At 40.5% G+C, this 21,327-nt stretch overlaps 1 protein-coding gene and 1 long non-coding RNA gene across 3 annotated transcripts in view; one reads left to right on the top strand and one right to left on the bottom strand.

Moving 5' to 3' along the window:
• TPRG1 (tumor protein p63 regulated 1) overlaps window positions 1-21,327 on the bottom strand; it is a 261,943-nt gene that overhangs the window by 12,897 nt on the left and 227,719 nt on the right. The window lies entirely within an intron of this gene.
• Window positions 8-19,683, top strand: LOC132520531 (uncharacterized). 2 transcript variants are annotated; one of them, XR_009540564.1, is made up of 3 exons: window positions 8-176; window positions 16,663-16,755; window positions 19,156-19,683. It is a non-coding gene; the product is annotated as an uncharacterized LOC132520531 (long non-coding RNA). The 2 variants fall into 2 exon arrangements; XR_009540565.1 differs by lacking the exon at window positions 8-176 and adding an exon at window positions 3,434-3,570.

Genomic DNA, 21,327 nt, shown 5'->3' with positions numbered 1-21,327 from the left:
CAGCAAGGAAAGAAAAGGAACATGGATTATCCCATGTAGAGGTATTTGTTTTTTTAATGCTCCCAGCCTGGATATGGTGCACATCACTTCCATTCGTATTCCATGGCAACACCTAACTGCAAAGGAGGCTGGAAAATAACAATGAGCTGTGTGCTATAGGAGGAAGACGATATGGGGTGAGTATAAAATCAGCTGGTCTCTGCCCCTGCTCAAGAGCTATACTTTTAAAGCTCAAAAGCCAAAATTACAGCTCTGCCACCTCTTTCCTCAATTAATGCATTTAGATTTACCTAGTTTGGCTGGGTAGCATCATGGCATTAAAGGGAGTACCAGGGTTAAGGAAGAAAGATATCGGTTATAATTTCCATTTTTTTTCCTGCCACTCAACATAGTATTTTTAAAGACAGGCTTGTAGTAGGGTCTGATTGAGTTTGAATCCTTGATCTACCCCTAGCTAGTTGTGTAAACTTGGTCAATTTAATTCCTCTGAGCTTCGCTTCCCACATTTATAAAATGACACTTACCATTCTTTATTTCATAGGCTCGTGGTAAAAATGAAAGGGCATAAACAAAGATTTTAATACAATTCCTGATATAAGGTCGAAGCCCAATAACTGGCAAGTAGTAATAATAAAGCAAATGATGAATTTTTCTGTAACTATAAGTCATTCCTCATTACTTTAAGCCTGGTTCTATAGATCAAGCCTCTACACAGGTACATCTCATTTTCTGAATGTAGTCTTCAAAAATCTACCTGAAAAGTTTCGAATGCCTATCTCCTCATCATGAATATGAATAACTACAAACATCAGAAGCAGCAGAGTTACAGAACGCTATAAAAATCTGTCAATCTAAATAGTGTATGTGTTTGATTCACATTTTAAATGGATTATTTCCTTTAAAAAGGATGGAATAATTTTTGTTGTTTTTATTCTGATTCTTGTTTTCTGTTTTGTTTTGTTTTGCTTTGGACTTGTCAGCTTTTTGCCTTGAGCAATCTTCACAGCTGAATCTCCAAATGCCTGGAAATGAGAATTTGTCAAGGTAGCTGTTGCTCTTCTGCCCTGTCAGGCTGAGGGATCCAGCTGGAAATAAGAGCAGCTGCTCTTGGTGCCCTAGTTTAGGACACTTCAAACACAGCTTTAGCTTTATCCCGTTTTAAGTCCAGACATTTCAAGATCCCATGGAATGGGACACGACCCATATACTTTATATTTGGATGCACTTTTACTGAAGATAGACTGCAGGGGTGGGGGGAGGGGAATGAAGGGATGTAGTGAGAGCCTACTGATGCCAGGTCAATGATATCTGTATTTTTAGAGTACCTTTCATTTCCAAGAATGTGTCCACTATAGCTCAGTATTCTCAGTCATATCAGGCCCTCAAAATTTAGTTTTTTATTGTAAAAATAAAAAACAGATAGTGGTATTTCACTTGAGTTGAAAAAAATGTGAATCTGGTTGGGAATTGGACCTGTCCACCTCTGTGGTTACTCACCTAAAAGAGACCCTTCCTTCCTAGGGTGGAAGGGAGTCACCATTTCACTGCCGTGCTAACAGCCTATTTTTACGTTCAGGAAGTAGAGTTATTGCAGAATCATGAGAATTAGATATGGAAAGAATTCATGAAGCAATCCATTCCAACTGAGGGCCGCTTAAGAATTTTTAGTCTGTTCTCCAGTGAGGTGCAGGCCACCACATTCCTCTCACTGTGTGCTGAGCTGACTTTACCCAAGGCTAAACTTCTCTCAGTTTCATAAATAAAAGTATAGAGGTGTTAATGGTCTATTTACAGTTAGTTTTAAGTGGACTGGCTTCCCATGAAAAAGACTATGTTTCTATAGCCATTTTCTTTCACAGGATAGTTACCTTTGGATAAACAAAATCCAAAATCCCCATACACTGATGAATATATATATATACCTGTTAAAAATTAAACAAAACTAAAATTCTATATAAAGTACTTAATGAACAATGAGACACCAATTAAAATTTGCAAGACATGAAATACCCTTTAAGATAATGGGACTCATCTAGTCATTATCATCCTATCTATACAATAGCCAAATTTGAGTTATAGAGTCAGAATGCAAGAAAAAAATGAGATCTTTAAACCAGTCTCATAATTTTACTAAAGAAAAATGAAGATCTAGAGAAATCAAGGGACTTGCTTAAGGGCTCCCCAAAAATTATTGGTACGATTCTTCACTGATTAACAGACCAGGGATCTTTGCACTATAGAATACTACTGTCAATTAATTGCTTAGGAACTCTGCAAATATCCGATTGAAATTTCCAAGAATCACTGGTCCCAAATAGCTTCAGCAAACTTTGGTACAACATCTGGTGCACTAGAAGTCTCTCAAGAACTTATGATTAAATTAAGGTTGTGGTGAAATGGTTGGGGCTGGGAAAATTACCTGCTTGAAAATACTATTGACCTTAACTCAGTTACAGAAAATAGCCTCTTAGGACAGAAATCAACAGTGCAATATTTTAGTGCCATCTCTGCCTCGGAATTGTTGGGTGAGTTATGGTATTTACTGATCTTCTCTAAAATAAAGGTATTTAACTAAATCATTCTTAAAGCTCCTCTGAGAGCTCCACTAGTTCACCCAGCATAGCTGTTCTTGCCCAATAAGTATTTATTAAAAGAATTTAGCGCATATGTTCAGTGAAAGATTCTTTCATCATGTAAAGTTCAGAGCATGTCTTACATTGGAAACAATTAACGAGGAAATGTTAACCAGGCATATTGATTTATTTTACAAACAACTATACTCTATATTGTCTTTGTGAGGTTATGCCCTAGTGCTGTATAATAATAAATATACATGTTTAGTTCTGAAAGGAGTCAAAGACTTGAAAACTAATATAAAAAAATAAGTAAACCCCCTACTGCAATGGCCGCTATTCACAGAGGAGTTTTTAGGGTGAGAATTTACCAACATGGAAAATATAAAATGAAGGGTCAGAAGTGAAGGCAGGAGAAAGACTAAAATGTCGGGGAAATTCTTAAATTAAAAAGTTTCTGCAATGTAGCACAAGTCCTATGAAGGAAAGGTTACCGGCTTGCCATGGTCCAATAGCTTAACATTGCACAGAATGCCTGGAACTGGGCATTTCCTTACTCTTTTTTCAGCAAAATATCTTCCAAATCATATTCTGAGATGTTTATCCTCATGAAACTATGTTTGATTTATAATTTAAGTGATCAATTGTATTTGTTTTACAGAAACGGGCATCACAGCCAATATTTCTAGAAGGCATTTATTCTACATAAATTCTTATTCATATGCACTGTACATATTGAATTGTTTGATGTTAAGGCATAGAGTTATAATAAAATGAAGTCTAAATGTTTGTCAGACAGGAACCTTTTATAACTTAGAGATTGAGAGTAAACCGTGTGACTTCCTTTCCTGAACCTTCCAGCTTTACGCCCCTCCTTGACATAGTACTGTCATCACATCACCTGGAACTCATGGTTGCACCCACTCTTTCACACACTTGGCCTTCCCCCCTGAATCGCCTTTGAGGACAGGAAACATGCCTACCTTCATAAGCCCAGGTAAATCCTATTTCTAAGACATATTAAATGTTCTTAAATTAATTAATGAAAATTAAGTTCTGTGTTTTGGTGACATTACCACACTCATTATCCATGTGAACAAAGTCCATGATCCTCTCTGATCCCAGATCCCAAATTTGAAGAAGGAGAATAACAGTTATCACTTGGCCACCTTATAGGGGGATTGTATCTATCAAATGGAAAAAAGGGTGTGATTGTGTGCTGTAATTGTAATTGGCTCTAACAGATGAATTATTATTTAATGCAATTTTTCATGCTTTTTGGTGGTCACCACTTAGTAACAACAAAACAAAATTAAGGCACTAAAGAAGAGAAAATAAATTAAGTTCACACGGTGTTGCACTTTGGGCATTAAGAAGGATTTTTTTTCTTTAAACTATATGACAGTAACCACTTCCCAGAAAGGTTACCTCCTAATGCAAGAAATCAGTGCAACTGAATGAAAAATTTTACCAGGCAGTATTCGTTATTCATTTCATCCATTAGGTCATTTCCCCACTGCTATCTGCATGACTCTGTGCCTTTCACCCTTCAGGTTGGTTTAGCTCAGAGCACGGATATGAAAGACAGAAGACAGTACAGACTCATAGAATCTGGTCACTTTCATTCCGCATCACATTGATTTTTCTTTCATATCTATTACCTTTCCTATATCTGGTCCAGTTCAGTGCCTTAATAAATGCCTGCCAGGTTGCCTCTCTCAAATCTCCTTTAGACATATTACTTGCTGAATAAATCCTCGCTGGTTGATTTATTAACTTATAATGCTCTCATTGTCCTAGTCTCTTTGCCTCAAAACCCACAACTTTCTCATTTTGCAATTACCCCAGTGAAAGATTGGAAACCCCCTAGAACCCGACCTGGGATCGCCATGCACAGTATGTGGAATCACCATAGAGAAATCCAACATTCAAGGGAGTCTTCACATTTTTATTACTTAGATTCACTGAGGGCAGGAAGTTACCAAGTGTACTATTTTCAATTTAAGGATGAGAAAGAGAGAGGGAAAGAGAGAGAGAGAGAAAAGAGAGAGAGAGAGAGAGGGAGAGCTCATTGTTCAAGGTCACTCAGCTTATTAGTAGGAGAGCTGGAATTAGGATTGTAGTTTCCGGACTCCTAATTTAGAGCTCTTTCCACTGAACAATTCCATCTCCTTTACTAGTGCTAAAGTTTTAAATACTCAGAATTGTTCAATACCTTTAAATGGTTTAGTGTAAATTCCAAGGACTGTTAGCTTCATTCCTCCTGGGGTCACCCTGACACACAGGCCTAAGCCAGCCATTTTCAGAGCAATCCAGGGACCAAGGAAGGTATCTGTGTTATTGAGTGTGGGTACATCAGTGACTACAAGTAGCTGAAGTTTTAAGGACTCTTCAGGATCGCATTTCCCTGCAAGTTGCACTGCAGTGACCCAGACACAACACTGACAGCTGTAGAGTAAATAAATAAAAACAGAGTATTTTGATCCGAGTGTGGAGGAGGGGCCAGTGAGAAGCTGGGGACAAGAGGAGAAAGAGGCAGACAGAATGAAGCAGCCACAGCTGGGAAAAGAACAGATGCTGGCCAGGAGAGAGGGAGAGCACGAGAAGGGAGGAGACGGGAGATTAGGGTTCCGCCAATGTCAGAAATGTCGGAGCTCTTGGAAAGGGATACACATACTTGGGACAGGTGGGAAGTGTTTACATTAAAACCAGAATATCAAATGCCTTCCTAAATGCTAGCCAGATCATTAAAGACCCAAGTTGACCCAAAGGAAAAAGCTGAAGTCCTTACCCAGGGAGCCCATTACAGAGAGAGCTTCTAGAATTCTTTATATGCCATTCAAATTACTGGACATCAGCTGTGTGTGGCTGGATATCAACTGTGTGCATTAACTCATTATGCTGTAGGCCAGTGGACCTCAGTGTGGTCTCCAGACCAGTAGTGTGAGCATCACTAAAGACATGGATAGAAATGCAATTTTGGGGACCCATTCAGATGTACTGAATCAGAGAATTGGGGGGTAAGGCCCCAAATCTGTGTTTTAACCAACCTTCTGGGTGATTCTGATGCTCAAGATTGACAACCTCTGCTCTATTTGCCTGACTGCTCAGCTTCCTCAGGATTCTCCGTAAACCCGTCACCCCAGGCAACAGGCCTCCCTGTGACCTCACACACGTTGTCTCTCTGGGTTCTGCAGGACCCATGCCCTGACATTAGCAAGCACAAGTCTCCCCAGAGGGGCAACAGAGGCAAGGGACCACAGAGCCTGAACATCCAACAGCTGGGCCAACAAACCAACTAAACCCACAGGACAAAACCCTAGAATCCGTGCATTGAGATTCCATTTAGTAAGTGGTATCTGACCAGAAATTGGCCCCATGCAAGGGCAGCCAGCTCAGCCTCCAGGCCATTTTAAATAGCCTCTGCAGTGTCTTTCGTTTAAAGAATACAGAACATTGTCCATTAAGTTATGGAACTTGAGTGTCTAGAGGAAATTTGGAAATTTTGGTGGCAGTTCAGTTCAACATGAAGAATAAAGTATTCTTTATCCCTTGACATTATTTTCGGGCATCGGTGATGTTGTAGCTGGGTGTCAAGAGATCTAGCTTTCAGTGTTACCTCTTCTACTGATCTTTGATCCCTGAACAGTCACTTGTATTCTCTCATCCTTCTTTCCCCCTCCTATAAAATGAGGAGCTTGATTAGAGAGCATACTTAAGATCCTTTTTCAGCTCTCTTAGATAATAGCTTTGTAGCGAAGCTGACTGGTTATTAGAGCCAATGAGAGCAAGTAATTAGGTGGGGCTTCTAAGTCCAATTCTCCGTGTGGACTGCAGGGCTTGGCTGCAGTCCCTCCTCCTTTAACAAACATCGGCTTCTAAAGGACTTTGGTGGTTCACTGTGTATGGATTGGCACCAAGAGACCGATCACCACTTTGGAGAGAATGACTCAAAGCACGTACTGCTTTATACCCAATAGTGTCAACCATAAGGACATCCCAAAATTATCATTAAAGAAACAGTCTTAGAGGTGGGCTAGGGAAGAGTTTCTCAGACCAGGAAACCATCTCCTGATTTCCTGGGACTTTTTCCACTAGGTTCTGCCTTATGTTAAATACCTCAACATATCTAAGACAGAGGAGTCTCACTTTGCCGAAAGACACATTTCTAAAATTATAGAATATCAGAACTAGAAATTCCTTAAAAAGTGGGAGAAAATGACTATGTATTTAGTACTAATCCTGTACCAGAAACTGTGTTAGATGCTTTACCATGACTATTTACCACACTGAGGAACTCTAATCTTACCCTCCCCATTTCACCACTGGGAAACTGGAATTCTTAGAAGAGACGCCTGAGGTGATAGCTCACACTATGACTTAAAAGCAGACCTAGGACTAGATTGCCAGTCTGGTAACTCCTTAATCTGTTTTTTGTTCCCTTTCCTCATATACTGCCATCACCCCCCGACCAAGCTTCACTATCCTCCCAGAAAAATTTAGAGGTAATACAGAAGTAAGAAAACATGGGGTGGGGGGGGGCTTCCCTGGTGGTGCAGTGGTTGAGAGTCAGCCTGCCGATGCAGGGGAAACAGGTTCGTGCCCCGATCCGGGAGGATTCCCACATGCCGCAGAGGGGCCGGGCCCATGAGCCATGGCCGCTGAGCGTGCACGTCCGGAGCCTGTGCTCCGCAACGGGAGAGGCCACAACAATGAGAGGTCCGCGCACCGCAAAAAAAACCAAACAAACAAAAGAAAACATGGGAAAGAAAAAATCCTTTTGATTTTTTTCACTCCTACTACCCACTATAAAAATAGCTGCCTTTTAAAACTTGGGAACAATGAAATTCCCATGGATAGTTAAGGACTAGCTCAAAAGAGCACCCGGGCAATTGCTTCAGTGTAAGAAATTCTAGTGTGGATTTCCAGAAAGACTTTCTCTTGCAGAGTTTGGGAATCACAGCAGCCACAGTTTGTAGGTGTGGTGTCGTAGTAATAGAAACACGTGCCGATTATTTACTGTGTGTCAGCCACCGTGGCATTACCTAATTTAACCCTCAGTCATCCACTGAGGGGAGGATGCCTTTACAGAATGAGGAAACTGAGATCTAGCAAAGAGACACAACATGTCTGAATTTAAACAGCTTCTCAGAGGCAACAGCAACATGTGAACAAACTTGGTTTAATTGTAGATCCTGAGCTTCTAAGCATTATTCTACACTCTCCTTGGGAATAGATGGTGTTAATTAACACCTATGTTGTCCTTCAGGGTTTACAAATGTTAATACCCTCCGTCTTATTTAATCCTCATAAAAATGTGGAAAGGTGTCATGGAGGGAACTGTTAAACTCCATGGAAGGGATGAAAACACGGAAGCCCTGTAAAGTTAAGGAACTGGTCTCAGATTTTACAGGTGGAAAGTACAGAAACAGAACTTCTGAGTCGTAGCACATTGCATTTTCCCTCACATCATAATGACAGACCCTAGCTAACCAAGAAGGGGATCGTGGAGATGTATGACCAAGCTTCAGTCCAAGGCATTGCTTAGTGGGCTAAAGGTCAATCCCACTTGCCCCTGGGGAAGACAGGAAAGGTTGGGGAAGAGCCCAGAGGTCATGGCAGTGATGTAATATGCACTCAGTGCTTGTTCCTCTCACTACCAAATCCCAGGTTATTCCTCTAAATACGAGGGGGAAATGAGAGCGGAAATCATGGAAGATGGTTGCTCTTCCTGATAACCAGCAAGCCTCTCTCCTTCTTTGTCCTTTTATTTTTCTGTGTGTAAATGGACCAGAGGATCTTTAAGCTCTGACATCTGCTGATTCTACTGGCCCTGGGCAGTCAGCTTCGAGTGGGAGTTAGGAATACTCTGCTTTCCCCTATGTTACAGGGTCATGGCTGCCATTGCTGTTGGTTCCCCAACTCCAAGCGCCACTCCCTCCTTCTGGCTGTCTGTGCTGAATGCGTTCTCATCACGCTTTTTGGCAAAATGTGCCTTGTGGTCTGATGAGTTCACACCACACATTAAAGTACATTTCAAAAACAGAACATAAATAATCATATTCGGTTTAATCTTTAACTGACAATGATTTTTATACAAAGAGAAAAGTCCCTTTTTTATAAGCAAATTTTACAGATGCTGGACATCTCACCCCCAAAAACAAAACAAACAAAACATATATATACATTAAAAAAAAAAGAAAAGAAGGGATTATGTGACACAGTTCTTGAATTATTCAAATGCTGGTTTAATTGGAAAGTTTTCATTGATTTTTAATGGAATGTAAAATTATTTTGCAATTACTCCATTGCTGCTTTAACATATGTGGAGTCTTACTTTTTTCCCCATATCTCCCTATTTATTGGCCATCAAAACTCTGTATTATACATTTGTAAACACACAGAGATTTTGACGTGCATACTATTACAAAATGATAAGCTATAAATGCATAAGCACTAATGAAAAGTTCTAAGGGCAAGAGTTGATTATTAACCTTTTCTCTTCTTTGACCTTAGGCAAGACTTTTAATATCTCTGGTCCTCCGTCTCCATGCCTGTAAACTGGAAATAATAATCTCCACCTTGCCTCCTTCACTACATCACAGAATTTGTATAAAGATTAAAAGAAATCATTTATATTAAACAATTTGGAAAACTATATGGCATTGCACCTGTGAGGCATTTTTACTGTGATTATACTCATTTCTCTTTTTTAACCTCCTCCTCAAGTGCTACTCCATACAATGTGAATCTGCTATCATATTACAGATGTTGCTCTCTTTAGCTGTTTTTATATCCTAGGAATATATGACCATCTAGATTGATGATCATATAAATCTTTTCATTATTTATTTTCTTAGTTACCTGTAATTTGTTACTGTTATGTCATTGTTTCAAAACTTGGGCATGCCAGGTGCCAAGTCTTGTTAAGAAGATGCAAGGTATAATATTGTATTTATTTGTTAATGATTAAAATAGTCATGTTTCTTTTCATTCATTTTTCTATTGTTTTATGATGCTTTTGTTTTTTAATTGGAAATATCACATTCGATATTTTAATCTGAATATTTGTTCAAGCTATCCGAGACTGCAACACCCAGAACCTAATAGTAAAGTTGTTGCTACGTCAAAGAAATTTTTTTTTTCTTTTTGTAAGGATTAAAAGAGTCAGAAATCACTGTGGGACACCTTAGATGTCTGCCTGTCACAGCCATCTTAAATCTACTGAATTAGCAATTACACATACATATACGCGCACAAAAGGCAACCAAATTTAAATTGTTTTACTTATACAATGGTGGCAGCTGTAAGATTTTGGGAAAAGTCTTCATTTCTCTGAGCCTCAGTTTCTTATCATTAAAATGAGCTTAGTAATACTCCCTTTATATGTCTTAGAGGTAGTTGTGGGGAACAGTTATAACAGTGGTTATGAGTGAAATTGATAAATGGTAGAAAGTGACCAGAACAGAGAGAATGTGTTTCTCGAATTTGTTGGCCCTGATGATGTTTGCAGGTAGAGCTAAGCCAGGGACCAGGGTCAACATTCACAGTCCATGAATCATCACTCAAATCCTCAGTCATAAAGTGAAAGGCAAGTCTAAGCTATTGTTTGATTTGTTGTGGTTTTATGCCCTTTAAAGCCACGCCTACCTATATAAGAACCAAGAACTTATGAGAAATTCATTTGAAACGTTTGTTCTATTGGGTACAGCAAAGTGGGGCCCAACCCTTTCATGATGAACCCAGGTTGATTTAGTTAACGGCTTTCATCTGGTTTCCAAACTTGCCCTTACGTAACCCCGGTGAGTCTTAACTCAGCCTCAAACATTAATAAAGACAGAAACCTCGCACATCAGGGCAAAAAACCCTTGTTCTTACAAACCTCCAATCAGCACAGCTTGAGCGTCCAAAGCTACACAAAAGATACTAGTGTTTCAGGGGTTTAACGAGCCAGTGGAGTCATCCAGATCGCACCCTGAGCTCATTACCATAACCCAGTTTAAGAGCACAGAGACCACAAAATTGCTGTGTGTGCCGAAGCGGGTAATGCAGTAATCCTCAGCTCCTGGATTATCGTAGGGCCAGGGAAATGTTAAAAAGCACAAGGCCTCGGGTAGCCTCTAGGGGAACTACTGGAATGTTGTTTATCTTCAGACCGCAACAACTGGTCCAGTATTTCACAACAGGAAGGTCTGTCCTGGGGCTCAGACGTTGAAGGCTTAGAGAAACAAGGCCTGAAATAACCCCCCCTTCTCTTCTACCTTCTATCTCCCCACCCTCTGGGACCCCTCTCCCACCCAACAGTTCAGATGAAAAAAAAAAAGAAAAAAAAAGGCACAGCCAGGGCTGAGACCTTGAAATAGATACAGCTCTCTGAGCAACTTGCAGTTAATTTAATACTCTGGCTGGGAAGGGACACAGCCTGATCCAACAGGATTTTAGGTGACAGGGAAACTAGAAACTATGCCTTTTTTTTATACTCTTAACCCCTTAGTTTATAAAACTCAACCTTCCTTCTACAGCATCTGTGTTTTCAGAAGTTCAGATATATTCTCTTAGATCTCTTATAGGACAGAAAGGAGAAACTGATCATGATTCAAATTCCAAAATGAAAGTCAATGCCTGGTAACTTCATCTTAGCTCCATGTGATTTGGGAAATTCATTTTTAAAATTCATAATAAGTATCTCTGAGATCTTGGACGAATCAGTTAACCTCTCTGAGACAGCGCGTGAACATTCAGAGGACAGATGACAAGAGTTTATATTCAGGCCCATGAAATGGAAAGGTTGCGTGAGCTTTGCTAGTTCAGGATCCAGGGATCTCTGAATCTCTCTGACAGCATAGAACTCAGAAAAATTTCGGTGGTTTTATTATTTAAAGAAACGGGAGCAGATTGTTGTTGAGAAAGGAATCTTTATACACCAGACCATGAGGAGGTTCCTGAGCTTTTGGGGAGTTACAGTAGAGACCCATTGGTCTCTAATATTTATGATCGAGTCTCATCACTTCAACTGCTTTTGCACAAACTACTTCAACTCGGCTCTTCTTTCCTGTGATGGAGAGAAGGAAGAAAGCTGGATTCAAGATAAATCTTCTTCTGGACAAGCCAAGATGGATAAGCACTAGACCTCAAGACAGATGACCAAATGATAATTGTTTAAGGAAAATGTAACTACTTCATATCCAACTCCTTCTTGGTTACATTTAACCCTTAGCATTCTGGCAGGTCAAAGTGTACCTACTTCTGGTATACCTACCATGTCCAGTCTTAGGCATAAAAGATGAACAATACTCACATTGTGCACTCAAGAAAGGTACAGAGAGAATACATAGGTAAAAAAAAAATCAACTCTCGTATCAGGCAAAGTGAAGAACAGAGCAAGCAACAAGTTATGGCTATGGAATGCAGAGAAAACACAATTAACTCTGGCTGTGGATGTCAAGAAGGCCGCCGTGAAATCAGTACCACTTGACCTGAATCTCAGAGAATATGGGGGAGAGCTCATTTCAAGCTGAAGTCAAAGCAGCAGCAAAAGCAAAAAAGTGTGAAACTATGAGTGATACATAAGGAAAGCAGTGAGCGATTAGGGAGGCCATAACGGGTTGCTGACTACACCCTCCCATCCTTCCAGAAGGACTCCCACTTTCAAACTGCTCTTTATGGCACCTATGAGGTGGAAAAATTCTTTTCCAGAGCAGCGGAGTGAGGAAGTTAAAAACACAGGCCCGGGGGTCCAACTGCCTTGTTCTAACGCTAGCTCTGTCACTTACCATTGCGCTACTCTGATCTGGTTGGATGACCTCTCTGGACCTCTCTGACCTCTCAGGTTCTTCTTCTATAAAATGGGAATAATAACATTACCTGCCGTGAGATTTAAATATAAAAGTGATGTAAAATTCTTGGCCCAGTGCCTGGCACAGAGTGAGGATTCAGTGTTACTGTTTTTGTTGTTACTTGCCTATTTTAGTTCTCTTATTAAATAGGTATACTTAAAAACCAAAGGATGATCCATTCCTATTCTTGGCCCAGAATTTAGACTAATGTTTTGCACAAAAAAGAGGACTTCTATAAACACTTAAATAAATGAATGAATGAATGAACTCATGTATAATAAGTGAAAGATCAAATTTCAGATCTAGACTTTCCTATCACCAGGATCTGACTTTGGCTCATGTCATTGAGCTATACACTGTCTTCAATTTTACTGTTTTATAGATGCTAGTAGATATTCTGGATGTGGTGATGTGCACTTGGGTGGACAGCTGGAGAGATGCCAAGACATAGGTAAGGAATTCCTTGGACCCAGTGCTCTGTCATTGCCTGGTCTTTCTCTCTGAAAGATATTTACTTGGTTTGTGACTAAATGCCATTAACTGTAAGATAAAAATAATTACAGTGACCACTTAGTAGGGCAAAATCATTAGATGACTCAAGAAAAAAACAACCTCTCTGAAAAGGCATTTGGCTAAAACCTAGCCAGATAACGAGGTGTCCCAGGATGTCAGAGAGAATTGCAAGAACAATACCATTTTAAACAAGCCACTTTAACAAACTCCCTGGGGTACTTTCTTACATTCTGAACAAATTCAGAATTAAGGATGAAAAAGTAAAACCAAAGTTAGCAGCTATGGGGTAATAAAAACTTTCCAATGTTAAAAAGAATACGCATATCAATACATAGAATATACAGATATCTAGTTCTTTTGGATGGGGAACTGGGTGCATTAAAAAAAAATGCATTCCTTCCTAAATTACCCTCAGGTCAGCTAAAAAAGTTTAGCACTAGGGAGGAGTAAGAGGTAAGGATGCAACAACAAAACAACAACAACAAAAACCACTGTGGAATGGCTGGAGATTCGAGAGGAATAAATGTAGAGAATTCAAAAAATATGCTTCATACCCATGGCCTTGCAGACTTGTGTGAATATTGGTATTTCTGTACAATAGATCCTAAAGAGTAGACTTGTTAAATAAAAAAAAAAGGATGGAAATTTTAAAACTAATAGGTGCTGTCAAATTCTCCTTTCAGACTATTGTAGCAAGTTATACTTTGTGCCTGGGGGCCCTGTCTTTGACATCCTGGCCAACAGAGTCTACTGAAAAAAAGAATAAGCTGAAAATTGGAAACAATCCATCAATCCATCAACAGTTAATGGATCAACAATTTTGGTGTAACCCTGTGGTGGACAACTACTGCACAATAAAAAGGGAAAAAAAGTCACTGATGTACACAGCATCATGATAAACTCAAAAGAATACACTAAATGAAAGAAGTCATACAAAAATAATACATAAGATTTCACTTGTTTGAAATCCTAGAAAAAACAAAACTATTCATAGTGACAGGAACCCAAGGCTGGAAGGGAAGTGGATTGTCTACAAAGTGGCAAGAGGAAACATTTTAGGTGGATGGAAATATTCTATATCTGACTGGGGTGGTGGTAACATGGGTGAATATATTGGTCAAAATGCTAAGTATATCTCAATAAATTCCATTAAAATTTAAAAGAATAAGACAAAAAGAGGGAGGGGTGATCTCCAGGATTCAAATGTGGTTCCGATTGTATCTGACCCTGGATTCTAGTGTTTCTTTCTGTCACAACACCTTCTTTTAGAATATTTTATTTTCACTTTATGCTCCTCTAAAAGTTGAAATCTCAAGGACCAGGGCACTCTTAGACTCTTCCAGGGCTGCCAAGCAAGTAAATTCACTTGGTCTGTAGTCTTTTACATCCAGTGTAAATTTCAAGGAGTCACGTTCTGTATGTATACAAGCGCTTGCTTCCCTGAGACATCCATACCCTCCCTGGGCTACTGGAAGGCGTTAGGGTGCCTTCTTGCCTCCCGATCGTGTGCTTAGCTTGGCTTTGAGTCTCACTGAGCCCTTTCCCACCACGGAAAGCTTTGCACTTATCTCTTTTTACGATCTTTTGATTATATTCTCTTATGGTCCAAGGATTTTCCCCACAAAATTGAAATGACAGAAAATATAAACAGATTTCTAGATACACATGTTCCTACAAAACATTTTCACATGTCTTATCTCATTGGTTCTTCAGCAACCCTGTAAAATAGGAACATCTCCCATCACTTTCAGGATGTAATTCCAACTCTTTGCGTTAGCTCACAAAGTCCTTTAGCATCTGGGTCCCTCTCACCTGGCTTGCCTCATCTCTAACCCGCAATCCCCTACATCCATCCACCTTTTCCTCCAGCCAGCCTGAGACACTAAGGCTTCCTATCCTTCCACACCCCTAGACATTAATACATGTTACTCTTTCTGCCAGTCACAATCTTCCATCTTTGCCTTCTTGCCTAAAACCTAATTACCTCTAAACGTTGGCCTGCGTCAACCCTCTGAAGTCCACCACTAACTGCTCCCAGGACTCTATTGTAACGCAAAGCAGAGCATTCTTATCGTTGGTTTCCTGGATTTCCGCTCCCACTGTGCGCTCCTGAAGGCCAGGACATTGCCTACTTTATCTTCTAGCCCCGCAGTGACTAACATGACTGACACATAAGAAGTACTAAAAAAGCATGTGCTGAGTGAATGGATGTGATGTGAAATTTCTGGACAAAAAGATGACTGTCCCATGTCTAACGTCTGAACTGCAGACTCAAAGGAGGAGACAAGATCCTGATTCTGAGCTCTACCCTGAGTTCTACACATGCCTTGGTGGCGTGACTGTAGTCTTTTTGTTTGTCAGAAAAGTCTGAGGCCAACTTAAGGACACAGAGACTGTAATTTCGCTGTGTCGATCTCAGCTGAAACCAAGATATTTTGGCACGAGACAGTAATCACTTAACTGCCTTGCACCTAAGAACACTAATATTTTGGCCTTTCCAGACAGGCTCGGGAATGTGATTAGGAGCCATTTGAAAAATGACACCCCACAGTAAAATGGAGCTTTGTGGCCTCTTCCTCAATCCCAGCTTCTGATCCTTTAAAACCGCCTTTAGAAATAATTATTTTCCTCTTCTTGTGTATGTTTATTTAAAAAATGAGAATAACAACTCTCTTCTCAAACTACTCTTCGCTGTCAAATTATCCAGTATTTATTTAGGCAATATTCAAGTCTCCGTATTTAGAATAAACCTGAAATCTTCCTATCCAACCGACTAATGAAAGTCTATGCTAGAAGATGTGTCCAGTCATTATACTTTGCCAAAGGCATACAAGCAGAAAATGACTTCGTGAGTTAGGTCCTCATTTTTGGTCTTCCCCGTATCCTGCTGAGCCTTTGAGATCAATTTGTCTCTGTCGATGTTTTCACAGGGCCGTCATTAGCTACTAGAATCTCAGGTTTGGACTGGAACTTGTTGTTTGATCCTTTCTGTACAGCTCTCTGCCAAATGGCTCTGGAATTTCTGTTTGAAAACTCCCTCTAGAAAGAACTCACTAACTCCTAGGAACAGTTCATCCCATCTTTGAACAACACTGGCTACTTCACCTTGTGAAATCATTTTTCCTGGAGCTTCCATAACTTTAGTCCTACTCTAACCCTTAGAGCACAAGTATAATGCCTCCTCCATGCCAGCCTTCAGATGTATGAAAATGATAAAGATAATTCCATTAAATCTTCTGCAAGTGACTCCCTCATAGGAAGTGGCTTGAGTCATGCTCCCTAAAGATTCCTGTCACTCGAAGGTCTGGTCCCTAGATCTAGGACCTGCCACCCACATATGTTCTGATGAAACACATAGAGCAGGACCACTGACTACCTCCGTCATCACTTTACACGATCCCCACAGCTCTTTCCTTCATCTTATATTTTCCATTCTGCTTTCAAATTTCCCTTCCAGTTTATTCTTTCATGAAGCTCATACACTCATTATATTGTCCTTCCTTTACCCGTGCTATTAAAAAGTGTAGCACATATGGTATTTCCAATACAGAAGACACAGATACACAAAGAAAACTGTAATACAGTACATTTGTATATAATCCTTATATATAGATATATATCAAGATATAAATCTTTATATATAGATATCTTATATAATTGAAATCCCAGTTCTGTCTGGTGGCAAAAGTTGTTAGTTTGTTATTTGACTTTGCTTTTTCCTGACCATGAGATTTTTCCAGATCCACAGGCTGCTATCTCTGAACCCTCCAAGTTGATGCCTGGAGCATTTCCCATACCTTCCATGCCACTCTGAGGCTGCAGACCCTTCTGAGGTACGTCTTTGTTCTTTTTTGCCCAGACATGATGCACCACCAGTCCTTGTTCAGCGCCGCTCCTCTGTGTTAGACAAAGTATCCTAGAACCTGCTAGAATCCATACAGGAAGTAAGCTCCTGATCAGCTATTAATCTCAGATCACCTCACCTGGGGAAAGTGTAATACTTAACCACTCACCTCCCAGTTCTTTCAAGTGAACCACTGAGTAGGGGGGAGTCACTTTCTCAGGAACTTTCCTCAGCTTCTCACTAGTTTGTTCATCTCTCTTCCCCACCTCCAGATTTTTATCTAGCTACCATCGATATGAAAACCATTCTAGGCTTCCTTCTAGGCCAAAACCAATCCATGCCAGAACCTTCATTATGAATTTCCAGAAGAGCCAGACTCTGAAAAGTTCTATCGCATTTGCTCTGAAAGTTTTCATTTCTGTCATGGGCTTTGAAAAGCCTAATTTGAAACTAAAAAATCAAGCCTTTCCCCCTATCTTGTTTCTGTACTTCTGCAGTAACAATTCACCTTGACAGCGTGAGGCTAAAGAGAATAGCCCCAGGATCCAAGAAATGGGAAGGAGGTAAAAATATCAATTAATATCTAAAAATCTTATTCAGCTTTCCAGAAAACAGAACGTTTGGGATCCCTTGCCAGGAAGGAAGGGTTAAAAAGCACTTATAATCCAGAATTCCCATACCCCCAACCTTTCAATCATCCAGGAGCTCCTGCTGCAGGGTCTTAAGAGACAGGCTCAGATGACCCTGCAGGGTATCTTATTCCTCCTACTTTATTAATCTCCTATCCAAGTGAAATCACAGAATGTATCCCTATCTGATTTATCTCCTGTCCAGTTAAAATGCATGTAAGTCACAAGAATTCCTTTTGGCCCTTAGAATCTCAGGTAGCTATTAGAGTCCCAGTGCAGGATCATGTCAGCAAATGGACAGGAGGCCATCCTAGGGACGGCCTACGAGGGGATCTAGGCAGGCCCAGGATGCGGAGGAAGAGGGTGGCTGAGTCTGCTCAGAAGGCATCCGTATGTTGGTCTGCTAACCTGGAAAGTGGTGACACCTTCCTGGGTGGAAAAAGAGGGCACTATGAAAAAATCATCACCAGATGGAGGGCTATTCCACCTCTACTCACGTGCAAGCCAAGGCAGATCTCCACCGTCAGAGTACCTTTAAAAAGTTTTTTAATTGAAGTTGATACATCATTCTTAGTCAGTTCCTTATGGTCAGTCAACTATTCAAATTATGCAGTGTTTTCTAGGTCCTAGTCTCAAAACCAGGTAAGCGCGGGAGTGTGTTGCCACACAGGAAACATCAGGGAAGTCCCAGGACCAGAGTCAGGCTAAGGTGAATGGTCAGAATGGGAAAGACAATATTATGGCTCCGATGAGGGTGAGCAATGAAGAAACTGGCGAAAAAGAAAAAGCTCAGTGGCTAGGAGAGTCAAGAGGCTTTGAGAAGGAAGAATTAATCCGGGGTGTCATTTTTATTGCATTTCTAGCACATCTTTCCTTTGCATCCCAATTCTACCATAATCCACTGTGAGCTCAGGTAATGCAAACTCATTTTCATATCAGCAAAAGGGATTAAGAAGGTAAATCTTCAGAGGGAGAAAATAACCATGATGTATTTTAAAGCTGAATGCAGTATAAATGATTTTGTATCCGCTCTTTTGTATTATTCATGCCTCAGCTCCCTGTCACGGCCATGAATAAATGAAATTTAACCAATGTTGTTTGGTCCACAGTGGCCCAGAATCACCCTAGAAGCTGAAGATCAGCTGCAACCCCATTCCAGGAGCTCTTAGAGTATGAATGTGTAGGCCTTGGAGATCATCAAAATCAAAATTAAAAGACTTCCTCAGTCTTTTCAAGTTCCCTTTGATAAAAAAAAAAAAAAAACACGCCCACATTTAATTGCATTTGAAATTCAAGGTAAATTAAGTATTGTGACAAAAAGGCAAAGCAGATCAATGGAACAAAGTGTGCTGCTGTGTATTCATGGCACACGTCTCCCTTGAACTTTTACAGACCCTCCTTGGCGAACTAAGATATGGGTCAGTGATTGGTAAACTATGACCTGCAGCCTGCTTTTATATGGCCCATGAGTTAAGAATGGGTTTTACATTTTTAAATGGTGGTGAAAAAGAAGAATAATACTTCATGACATGTAAAAATTATATGAAATTCAAATTTCAGTGTCCATAGATGAAGTGTCACTGGAGCCCAGCCACACTCACCCTTATTGGCCGTGGCTTGCTTTTGTGCTACGGCAGCAGAGCAGAGTGTGTGCAAAAAAGATCATGTGGCCCCCAAGTCCTGAAATATCCACTATCTGGCCCTTTACAGAAAAAAAACAAAATTGTCTAGGCTTTGTAAACCAATGCTTTCTTTTAAAGATGAGAAAATTAAAACCGAAGGAGAAGAAAGATCTCAAGGTCGCCCACCTGGTATTCGGCAGAGACATCTCCAGAATCAACTCATCTAAACTCCACGTGGGACCCTTTCTCATTATACCAAGCGGTCTGGGGTAGAGGTGCGGGGGGCTGTCCCCAGGATTACAGACAGCAAGCCCGTGACTGAACAGGCTGTAGGAACCAGAGCCATGGTTTCAAGAGTTCAGGAGCATACGTGAATAATGTGTTTCCTAAGGAGAAGAGAAGAAAAAACAACACTGAAACTAATTACGAAGGTGTGCAGCAAATTCATTTTGGCCCAGCACATGCTCTACTGTGAGATCTGGCCATCTAACCTGGTCTGAACTGAATGCCACATGCCTTTCAGTCCCAGTACCCATCCACTGCTTGTACTTACCCTTACTTTGCTGCTTCCATTTAAGGGCCCTCAGAAACAGGGATGTGAAATGCTTCATGTAAGGGAAGGCACTGGGAATAAACAGAAAAGAGAATCTGGGAGTGAGGGAGAGAGTTGAGCTTGGTTTTCTGCTGGAGGCTACATTTTAATTTTTTTCCGACTGGCACGCGTCTTCTTTGTTTTGAATAATGGAGATAATTATACATTCAAGGGATCACACTCTAAACCCCCCAAATGATTAAGAAATCTTATTGCAGGCAATCATGAGAAAATGTAAGGGAGGATTACCCAGAGAGACAATGCAAATCATACATCTTCAAGTGTCTCGCTTAGCACAGAGACCTAATCACCATTCTCCTCTCTTTCCCATGGCTGAATTGTTTATATTCCAGGCCTCTCTCAGGGCACAGCAATGTTCTTTCCTAAACCCTGCTCATGTGTAGTCAAAGGTTCGGATGGGTCCCTCTTGGGAAACTGCTACCTCGGTGATTTTGATTCCGACCTGTAAGCTCCCATTTACCAGCAACTGGGAATAGAACAAAAGCTTGCATTATGTTCAGGCTGCAAGATTCTTTATCTAGGGAGAAAAGAATCCTGTGTATCATTTGCTCAATTCAACAAATATTTATTGGGCAGCAACCACAAAGCAGACATTACTCTAAAAGCTGGGATAAAACAGTGGAAAAAATATAATCCCTGACCTTATGGGTCTATATCTAGTCAAGCCAGATAGATAGACAAGGAAATAGGAAAATCAAATGTGTGTCATGAAGGATATGAAAAAAGTAAGTCCAGATTGTTCAGGGGTTGCCTGGGTGGAGCAAATCAATTCGAAGAGTACATGGAATTAACAAGGAAAAGAGCTTAGAGGGAGCATCTGTCAGGTGGAGGGGACAAATGTGAAGCCCTGCAGATGAGAGAGGTCATGGATTGTTGACAAAACTAGGGTGGGACTGATCAAACCTTGGGAAGGGGAACAGCAGACACGTGGATAAGGAGGGAAGATGACCAAGGATGGGGCTGGGAATATCAGCTGATGCCAACCAGGAAGGGTCTTGTGAACCTTATCCTGAGGATATGGAAGGCAGGCATTTCGGAAGGCAATGCAGAGTCTCAAAAGTGTTTTAATGACAGTGGGGGATCGGATCAGGTTTATCTTCTTACCATACCTCGCTGTCCAGGGATTACATATCTGACGAACTATGCCCTCAGGTGTATGGTGTAACAAGAAGAAGAAGAAGAAGAAGAAGAGCTAATACATATTGTGTTAGTATGCGCCTGGGATTGTGTTAAGCACTTTACCTGAATTATATGATTTAATCCTTACAACAGTCCTATGAAATAGATATTACTATTATCTGTAACTGACAAATGAGGAAACTGAGGCACAGAGGTTGAGTAACATGCCCAAGAGTGTACAGTTCTTAAGGTGAGGAGCTGGAACTGAAAGCCAATGCAGTCTACCTCCAAAGCTCAGACTAAACATGGGCCTGTGAGTGAAAAAATCAAATACAACTTCCAGCTCTGATTCTCAGTGTGATCGTGGGCTTTCACTCTCTGGTCTCCTTGTCTTTAAATAAGAAGAATGAGCTACATAACTTTCAATCCTCTTTCTCTTGTCTAATATCAAGATATTGTATTTCTCTTAGATGTCAGCAGAAAAGCAATAGTTCAGGGTAGTCATTTGACTCTTAACCGTTCTTAAGGCAAGAAATAGTTACAAGAAATCAACCCCTATAGAAGATTTATGATCTCTC

The sequence above is a fragment of the Lagenorhynchus albirostris genome, chromosome 5 (genome assembly GCF_949774975.1).
Source record: "Lagenorhynchus albirostris chromosome 5, mLagAlb1.1, whole genome shotgun sequence".
NCBI lineage: Eukaryota > Metazoa > Chordata > Mammalia > Artiodactyla > Delphinidae > Lagenorhynchus > Lagenorhynchus albirostris.
The sequence above is the reverse complement of the archived record's forward strand: the minus strand, read 5'-3'. Positions and strand labels throughout refer to the sequence as shown.